The sequence below is a fragment of the Gigantopelta aegis genome, chromosome 13 (assembly GCF_016097555.1).
Source record: "Gigantopelta aegis isolate Gae_Host chromosome 13, Gae_host_genome, whole genome shotgun sequence".
NCBI classification, from domain to species: Eukaryota; Metazoa; Mollusca; class Gastropoda; order Neomphalida; family Peltospiridae; genus Gigantopelta; species Gigantopelta aegis.
The window spans coordinates 30,041,026-30,050,813 of record NC_054711.1 but is presented as its reverse complement, the minus strand read 5'-3'; the positions used below and the strand labels follow the sequence as shown (position 1 = coordinate 30,050,813).

Genomic DNA, 9,788 nt, shown 5'->3' with positions numbered 1-9,788 from the left:
TATCTCCACCTAATTCCTGTCATTTTAATCGGAAGTAAGCGAAGCAAAGGACGGGTGAAGAGATTCTGGGATCCATCTGATGAGTTACTATTTTTATTCTGCAAATTTACAAGGGCGGATCTAGCAACGTTTTGGCCTGCGTGGATCCACCCCTGATTCACAAACCCATATAGATTCGACACTGAGATTTATATCAACTTTTACGAAGTGCACTGGTCATAAAAACATTTAAAAAAAAACACATTAAAATATCATTATGTGAGTGTTAAATTTTTTATTATAGGCTACGTGTATTACACACTGCGGTCGTGCATATTATTCAGAGGGAGTGCATATCATGCATATATTATAGACTGGGGGAGTGTATATTACATGTATAATATGCACTGGGGATTGCTTATTCTATGTATAATCTTGACTGGGGAGTGCAAATCCAGGGGAGTGCAAAATTATATGTGACACCTGTACTGGCATGAAAAATCCCCCATTGTCTCAAGTAGGATACGAAGTCAGTACCTACCAGACTGAAGTCCAATGGCATGATGGTGCAGCGCGATCTGTCGATACTTGAGCAATCTAACCGTAACTCTCCCTGTTACTGTGCTAAGAAAGATGGAAATGTCTTACGTATATACGTGACATTAGGTTCGGACCCAGACCATCAAACTAACAGTCCCCACCCCACCCCACCCCCACACACACTTTTCAAATACAATCTGCTAGCTCTGTTAAATGCGACTACATATATTATACCCCACGACTGGCTTATCAAAGGTCGTGGTATGCTAAAACACGATGTTCTTCAGACTGTAGTTCAGTCAAATGCAAATAAAACCCCAGAAGGTTGATTCTTCAATAACCAATATTGGTGCCAACTAGTATTCCATACTTTTTAATACCAAATGTAGCAGACACTGGTGGATTTTGAACATTGATTTCATTCTGGAGACCTAGCCGAGCCCCGTTCTGAGCGTTAAGATAACCTTAAATACACAAGACCACATAATTTTATTTCATCTTTTGAAATACCATGGGTTACAGACATTCCAGTGTAAAACAAAAGGAATCTTTGTTTATAGACACATCAGCCCATTCTTATTTCAACTTATTTTATGCTTATATCCAATTAAGGTTCAATTTTAAGCACGCTGTCCTGTACACACACCTCAGCTATGTAGGATGTTTTTCCAGTACAGTGGGTTCGGTGTTAGTGGGAGAGAAGAGGGTGTATATATAGTGGCCTAGCTTACACCTACCCATTGAGTCGTTAAATCTCTCTGGGTGGATCGAGTCAGTACCGGGCTGTGAACCCTGTACCTACCAGCCTGTAGTCCGATGGCTTAATTAACCATGACACCCATGTTAAGTCACATCTGTTTGGTGTCAAGCATTTGGTTGTTTTGACATTCGGTCTATATAAAGAGAAATCTTTTATTTGTGTTTTCCTATAGGCAGTATACATACCAGTCTTTGATGTACCAGTTGAGGGACATTGGGATGAATCGTACAGCACATACCAGTCTTTGATGTGCCAGTTGTGGGACATTGGGATGAATCGTACAGCACATACCAGTCTTTGATGTGCCAGTTGTTGGACATTGGGATGAATCGTACAGCACATACCAATCTTTGATGTGCCAGTTGTGGGACATTGGGATGAATCGTACAGCACATACCAGTCTTTGATGTGCCAGTTGTGGGATCGACATTGGGATGAATCGTACAGCACATACCAGTCTTTGATGTGCCAGTTGTGGGACATTGGGATGAATCGTACAGCACATCCCACTCAGAAAAACTACATCCTGCCTGTGACTGTTTTTAAAATTCCCATCCAAAAAAATTATACAGTGAAACCAATCTAAACTGGACACCCTTGGGGGTGTATACTACCAAATCAAATCCCATAGACGACAATAGTAACATATGTGGCTAAAACTCCTCCCTGCAGCGTATCAATCGACATAAATGCCACGGATATAAACACTACCATCCCTCATCCTTAAAGTGAACCAGAAACAATTGGGGGGCCAAGCTGATCATTTCTGAGATAACGGGTAGCGTCTATGACTACCCTAGTTCCACACAAAATTCAAGTACTTTTTTTTACAGGTATCCCATACATGTAAGCACAAGGCTACTTGACACAGTAATACTAGGTAAAATAAAATTGCATTTTTTTTTTTTTAGCCAAGACGAAACTATTTTTTTTTTTACAAACAACACACTCACATTTATCACCAATCACAGGACTTGTGGTGTTCACTTCTCTATCAAAAGCACCTCGAACTTTGACCCAGTTGGAAGTATTTTGGTTTAGTACTACCTATCTGGGGCCAAGTAAAACATCCAGATTTAATAGGTGTTAAGTTCTGTATAGATTTTTAAAAGATTTTTTTTTAGGGAATTCCAGTTTACAGAGGGTCTGGTTTTGAGAGGTTTTGCTGTTTCTCCGCATATTAAGTATTGTTTGTTGTTTGTTTATTCTTTTCAGTTAACGTTCAAACTGATAGACTGGACAAAAAAAATCAACATCATAATCAATTTGCAACATAACATTTATTCAGGCTTGACAAAATGTATATGCAAATACAACTCGTACACCATTCATCTGTATGGGACATATGTACAATGCAGAATTTCACAGCACTTTTGTGTAAATTTTCATAAATTCTACTTTCCTACAGTTTCCTATCACACACCTTTCATCAAATACCAATCTGATTAAAAGTACATGTAGCTCTACTGGGTCTCGCCAGTAGATCTAACAGCATTGTGTGGACTCACATGTCCAGGTGACATTTCATCTATAAATAACAATTTAAATATCGACCAATTACACTTCAACTTTTATAGCGTTATTCGGGAGCATAGAAATTCTAAAAATATCGGGCGAGACTATTTATGCAATAGACGAACTTATTGGTCTATTTCAACATTGAAAAAACGGAGAAAAGTGCAGTAATAAACTTTGGATTGTATACTAGTGTAAACAGATTTTATGGCTATACCATCACGGTTTATGTTTTCGTCTTGAAACGAATTTTATATTGCAATTAGTTTCTGGCATACTTCGTAATTCACCCAAATTATTTCGTATACCCTCGGCATAATCCTGAATGTTTTCAAATTCTTTTCAAATCAATGGCATGATTTTGCAAGTAATGTTTTGATTGGTCGAATGAAAGGTCAATTGGACATGAGCTCCAACGGGCTGCTGTTAGATCTACATGTAATAGTGGAGCTAATTTTAATTAGATTGATCAAATACACAATATCAGATAAAAATGTTTTTACAAAATGGCATATGCCAAAATGAAACTTTATTTATTTTAACAGACTAAAGTAGCCTATAGCTGACACTAGCAGACTGAACCCAATGTAAATAAGAGATTCCCCAAGTCTGTGAAAGTCTGCTGACACTGTTAACATTGTTTTATATCACAGTATTCAGTCTCACTTCAGTAAATATTTTGAATGTACAATATGAAAACATCTTTGAAATAGCAATAATAAAAATGAACTGTGCATGTACTATTTTAGTTAACAGCATTTGAATCACAAATAATACAGCATATATATCAGGGTTGAAAATTAGCAGTCGCCCGATCGCCCGTGGCGACCTTTATTCGCTAAGGGCGACTAAGAATTTTACAAAGGTAGTCCGTTGGGCGACCATCGATTTTAGTGTCTGGCGAGTATGGTCCTAGTTAAAAAAGAAACACACTGATACTGAATCGAATGTGACAAAACACACCGCATCTATATTGGCGCGAACTACATATCTGGCAGCAGAAGACCTAGTACAGGTTCTATATTTTGACAGCGCCAACATAATGATTAAAGATATAATTCATATAAAACATATTAATTTATTAAATTTTAAACCCATACCGTTTTAATAACATTTTATTGGGGGTAAAAGTGCAGTGTTAAAAACAAAAATTCTTTACAAATTAACATATATCTATAATTAGCAGTAATAAACAGATGTGTTGACATTGTGTAGTAGCATTGCATGTGTACTACCGGTAATGCCGTGTTCGGGTGTGTTCGGAAACTGATAATTTTTTTTATAAAAAACCCACGTGATAATGACGTTGTTGGGCCGTCATCTGTTGCTATGAGATACCATTGTCATTTCGTTCGTTGTATTTGAGCCAACTTGAATTCGTTGACAATAAACCCCAAAATTCCGGAAGATTTACATTACCAGTAGAAGAAAAACGATTAAGAACAAAAACAGCAGGTAACAGTGAAACCATTTATATAAACGTACTGACACAAATCTTTCCAAACACAAACATAACTACGAACTGAGAAACCATAGGGAAAGCATGTATGGTTTTAGTCCGAATTACTGCAATCGGACGTAGCAAATGTCTGGGTTTTCCCCGAGTATCGATCATAATATAGCTAGAGACGGTGGATACTGTCTAAATACTAGTAATATAACAACAATGATAGCGATTTTTTTGGTGTACTAATGGAATACATTTAAAAGAACTATTTAAAAAAAAAAAAAAACGAAAACAATTCTATTCTGGGGAAATAACTCTTTAGCAAAAATTGACAGAAAACATTAAAAAATAATAATAATAATTTATATAAAAATTTTTTTAAAAAAATGACGGTGAAAATTTGGGTTAAAATACCTTCATTAGCATTAACATACAGCCGGTTTAAGGATTCACGGGGCCTGTAGCGCAAATAACAGCGGGCCTCCCTCCTAGGATATGTTTTGCAACCCCCTCGGGAAGAGGGGGAAAATGACCTGAGGAAAAATAAATATACACATCATTGCGGGGGCTGTAGTACGTACTACATGTGCTACTGGGTTAAACGGGCGCAATGCCCCGAAGATAAAACACAATTACATTCACAGAGACCCCCCACCCCACTTGGGTCTCCACGAGTACTCAAGTACAGGGGCACGGGCTGAATCTAGCAAGACTCGTGTCCGTTCATAGGACTCGAGTACCCATGCAAGGATGAGCACTCATTCAATTACATTTTTTACGTAATTTTACCATGTATGCTTGCCGCCGGTTAAATTAAGGAGCTATGAGACATGAAGAGAAAACAAAAGTCAAATGTGTGGAATGCATTACAATGGAATGATTTGGCATCCATGTTCAGCGCTGGAATTAAGATGCATAATGCTATTTTACTTTATTCCTCAGTCTCATTATCATCTAATGTAAGTGTTGGGTATCTGAGTCTGGGTCGAGTTTGACACTCGAGTACTCAAGTTCAATAGTTTGGACTCGGGTGGAGGCCTTGCCCCCCCCCCCCCCCCCCCCCCCCCCCCCCATATACCACTAGGGTTTCGAACACGCCTATCCCGAGTCCGGCCTCCCATAGGATCGGGGGTCTGACTCGGGACAGGGATAACCTAACAAATAGGGGAAATTTTGAATATTAACGCCAAAAGTATAAAACAATTTATTAACGAAGCCGTACCACGCGGACGCGAACGAAACCACTTGCCAGTGACGAAAAATAGTTCCATCGATAAACGAGTTTTTAACTTCAAATGTTTGTAATACGAAATTGTCTGAAACAGATATTAATAATAAAAAATTAAAAAAAACTTTTTTTTATCAGAAATGTATGTAGTAAAAAAATATTAAAAATAAAAAAATAAAAACTTGAACTGTTGCTAATCGCGCATTAATACAATAACACCACGACCGTAATTAGGTGGCCGAGTTCAATATTGGAGCTTTTAAAAGTATTTTATATTAAAAATGAAATTAATTATGTATACTTGATTGATTATCAATGCTATTTATAATCTGATTATTGCTTTAGCATTAACTGGGGTGGCTGGAAACTGTTGGAAATTACAGACGGGGTATAAGAGAATTTGGCTCCGCCCACAGGGGTATAAGGGATTTGTCCAACGGCAAACAACAAATGAGATTAAAGAATTTTACATGAAGGCGAGATAAAATATCCTAGACTGCTGTGATAGCCAACAATAATGATTTATTTACGAAGGTTAATATTAATTGTATAATAGATGGCAGCACTATTGGATGCTATCATCTATATGACAACCACTATTTGATTTTGTCGATTCTTTTTCATCTTTAATATAACAAAAACTTGCCAACTTCGCCAGCGATTAAATTTGCTAGGACTCTCTTATGTCAGTTTCCTCCGACTCCTCTGAATTGTACACGTCACCATACACCTGACATCTTGCTTCCTCTTTCGCTGGCACCAATAAAGCTGGTTTTAACTAACAGTGGCTGGTACGTGGGAATGTAGTTTAGATGGTTACAGGCACTTCTTAAAGGTAGTCATAGTAAGCCTACAGCAAAACGTGTAGTGAAATAAAAGGGTTTTGTACATCCCTCGATACACATTGCTTCCTCTTTGTCTGGCATCAATAAAGCTGGTCTGAACTAACAGTGGCCGATACATGGGAATATGGTTTAGATGGTCCTGACATGAATGGTGACAACAGGAAAGCACATCCCATGGTTAGAGAGACAAGGACTGGGATGTGGAGGTATGAGCATGAGCAGTTAGATCAGTAAAATAATTTGGATGGAATCAATAGGAGGCAAGAGAAAGGCGTGTATCACCGGGAGGCTACGGGGTGGTGGTGGGACTTACATTCATATAAAGTAGAACCTGTGTTAATGACAAAGGGAGATTTAGCATGTGACTCTTTAACACAGGTGGCCGCTTATTACAGGTCAGTTTATCCAATAATAGATTTGGGAGAATACAATGGCCACTTAAAACAGGTGGCTGCATAATACAGGTAGTAGATGGAACAGGTTTCACTGTAATAAACATGTATTTGCTTAATATTATAGCATGTGAATTTATAGGTGATCCAAATTGTATGACAATATAATTATGTTTAAATCCCATTGGACTAAATTTAAAGGTTGTAATGAAGATAAGAGGGCTTTTTTTTATATCAAAAACATTAATTAACAAAGATTTCAAAATTCAACAATTCATGTAACCAGGTAAGGTAACAAATATGTTTGACAAAGATAACTAATCTACATTCCAAAAATATGCGAAACTAAACCTTCCAGTGGTATCTGCTACTTACGCCGTGGATTCTGCCAGTGATACTGAATACCATGTGAAGGTAAACAATGAAGTTAAACAAAAGAGCTTCGAATATGGACTTGGCAAAAATAATCTGGATATATCACACTTGAAAGAAGGATATTAACATAAGGAAAAGGTAAATAAATATTCAGGCAAGATTTCCCTTTCCTGGAAGCCCTCCCCCCCCCCCCCCCCCTCCCGATTTAAAAAAACCCAACACCCTGAAAACTAAAGGAAAAATCTGAAACAGTGCCTCTACATATGTCGAACGAATGAATACAACAAATACGGTACTTAAAACTCCGTTTAATTTGGTTAATAAAACCTTGTTCATAAATCACTTGTTAATGTATTGTGCTAAAATAATATTGTCAATTGATTGTAAACGGTGGTACTGTTTATTACTATTTTGTTATGGATTCTAAATTATTAATATAATTACACTGCTTGGTGGAATTGTAAAAAACCCAAACATGTACAAATTATTTGTAATCTAATCAGTTCACCAAAAATACAAGCTCATCTATTTTTAAAATATAAATACTAGTAGACCTAACTGTTGACCTTGAAGGCGTTGGGAAATATCTGCAACTGCAGGCACGGGTAATAGATGAATTTGCATTATCTAAAGAGTTAGAGATGAAAGTGCCCCCTCCTGCCCAACTCACACCCAACTCCCACCTCACCCCTCACCACCACTTGTGACATGTTTTGTTAATTACGATTTCACGTTATTTGTCAGAGATAATTTAACAAAACACTACATAGAAATAAAGATATAGAAATAGTAAAATGCTAAAATAATATTGGGTTAAAATGAGGTTTTTTAAATAGCTTTCTAAAACAATTTTAATAGAGAAATCATATCTCCTTTCTGTTAAACATTTCTGTCTCATAAAGTTAGAGATAAGAGACTTCACTTTACAAATTGTACCTTGCTTCACCACGAGAGTTGAACAAGTTCATCATAGGTAGACTCAAAACTTTTCATCCTATCCTCATATATATCAAAAATATACTTCAGTTGCTCACTAGTTGGTTAGCTCTATTCCATGTATTCACAATAACACCAATGTGTAACTTTCCTTGAAACTCTATAATGTGACAGAAATAAGTGCATCTAAATTGCAGCCCAGTGTTGAGAAGATGTCTTCCAGTGAGGGTGAAGATGATTATTTCAAGGTTGAAGTACCAGATTGTTAGCAAATGTTTGACATCCAATAGCCGATAATGAATAAATCAATGTGAGCTAGTGGTATTGTTAAACAAAATAAACTTATTATTGTTTGGACTCTCTTCTTCCTCTTGACTCTGAATTGTACATGGGAATTTGGTTTAGATGGTTACAGGTACTTCTTAAAGGTAGTCATAGTAAGCCTACAGCAAAACTTGTAGTGAAATAAAAGGGTTTTGTACATCCCTCGACACACCTTGCTTCCTCTTTGTCTGGCATCAATAAAGCTGGTCTGAACTAACAGTGGCCGATACATGGGAATATGGTTTAGATGGTCCTGATATGAATGGTGACAACAGACAAGCACATGTCATGGTTAGAGAGACAAGGACTGGGATGTGGAGGCATGAGCAGTTAGCAGCGTTCTGCCCGCGCTGGTCGGCACTGGTCGGCCTTGCCAGCACTCAGACATGCCCGACCACCACTAAGCTCAAGAAGTGCTTTTTCCGACCACCACTACTTTTATCACCAGACATTAAATAATTCTTTATTTTCACCATGAAACAGTTTAAAACAATCGTGATGTACTTTCCGCAACTTTAAACAAACACGCGTCATAACCGGCTATGCCACGTGCGTTACATTTACTATAGTATCTCAGACGGCTGCAATCACCTGCTATTCCATGCGCATGTGCTGATCCAGATGATATAAAATGACATGAAACGATCATGAAAAAAGCGGGCATAGGCCCGCTAGACAAGTTCTTTAGGTGAGAACAATCCCATGGGAATATAAGTAGTGTCTTAATTAAAATGAATGGCATTTTGTTCAATTTATGAGGCTGAAATCTCATAGCTAGCTGGCCTACTTGGAATTGAGCCCACCACTGAGACCTATCGTCTGTCGTCTGCTCGACTGGTGCGCTTCATCCACATGACACAGAAATCCTGCGTATTTGACACAATATTTACCTAAAATACTCCCAAATAAAATCTGTGTGTGTCATGGTTGACGGAAAATTTCCGATGTCAATCGATGTTATATTATTATTATTTTAATTCATAAAAACCTAACGATTACCAAGTTCAAAACGAAAATAGCCAAGCGGTTTAACTGGTTCCCAACCTTATCAAAACGTTTAACGTAACTTAGTGTAAAAACCAGTCTGACTGATGTAGCGTGTTTGTTGTCTAGATTTAGATATGCGGTCTGCATACGAATATCAGATAATAGTTAACAAGCCGCGAGATTTTAGTTTGATCTATAGATCTAGTTTCTTTTTTTTTCTTTTTTATTATTTTTCTTTATTGTTTTAATACATGTATTTGGTTGAGCATATCTCGTAATAGGAGTTAGTCATAATTATTGTGCAGTTTGTACATTTAATTAAAGGGACAGTACGCCCTAGTTGTTAACCATTACGCCGTTGTTTTTCGCTATTAAAACCATTTTTTCACAAATAAAATTGCACTTTACTTACCGTTTATTATTCAGAATATACATTTCCATTCACCTGAAGTGTTTTTTG

At 37.2% G+C, this 9,788-nt stretch overlaps 1 long non-coding RNA gene across 1 annotated transcript; it reads left to right on the top strand.

The window, feature by feature from the left end:
• Nucleotides 1-5,848: 5,848 nt before the first annotated feature.
• Nucleotides 5,849-8,374, top strand: LOC121387379. Its single transcript, XR_005959803.1, has 2 exons — nucleotides 5,849-7,219; nucleotides 8,215-8,374. It is a non-coding gene; the product is annotated as an uncharacterized LOC121387379 (long non-coding RNA).
• The last annotated feature ends 1,414 nt before the right edge of the window (nucleotides 8,375-9,788 follow it).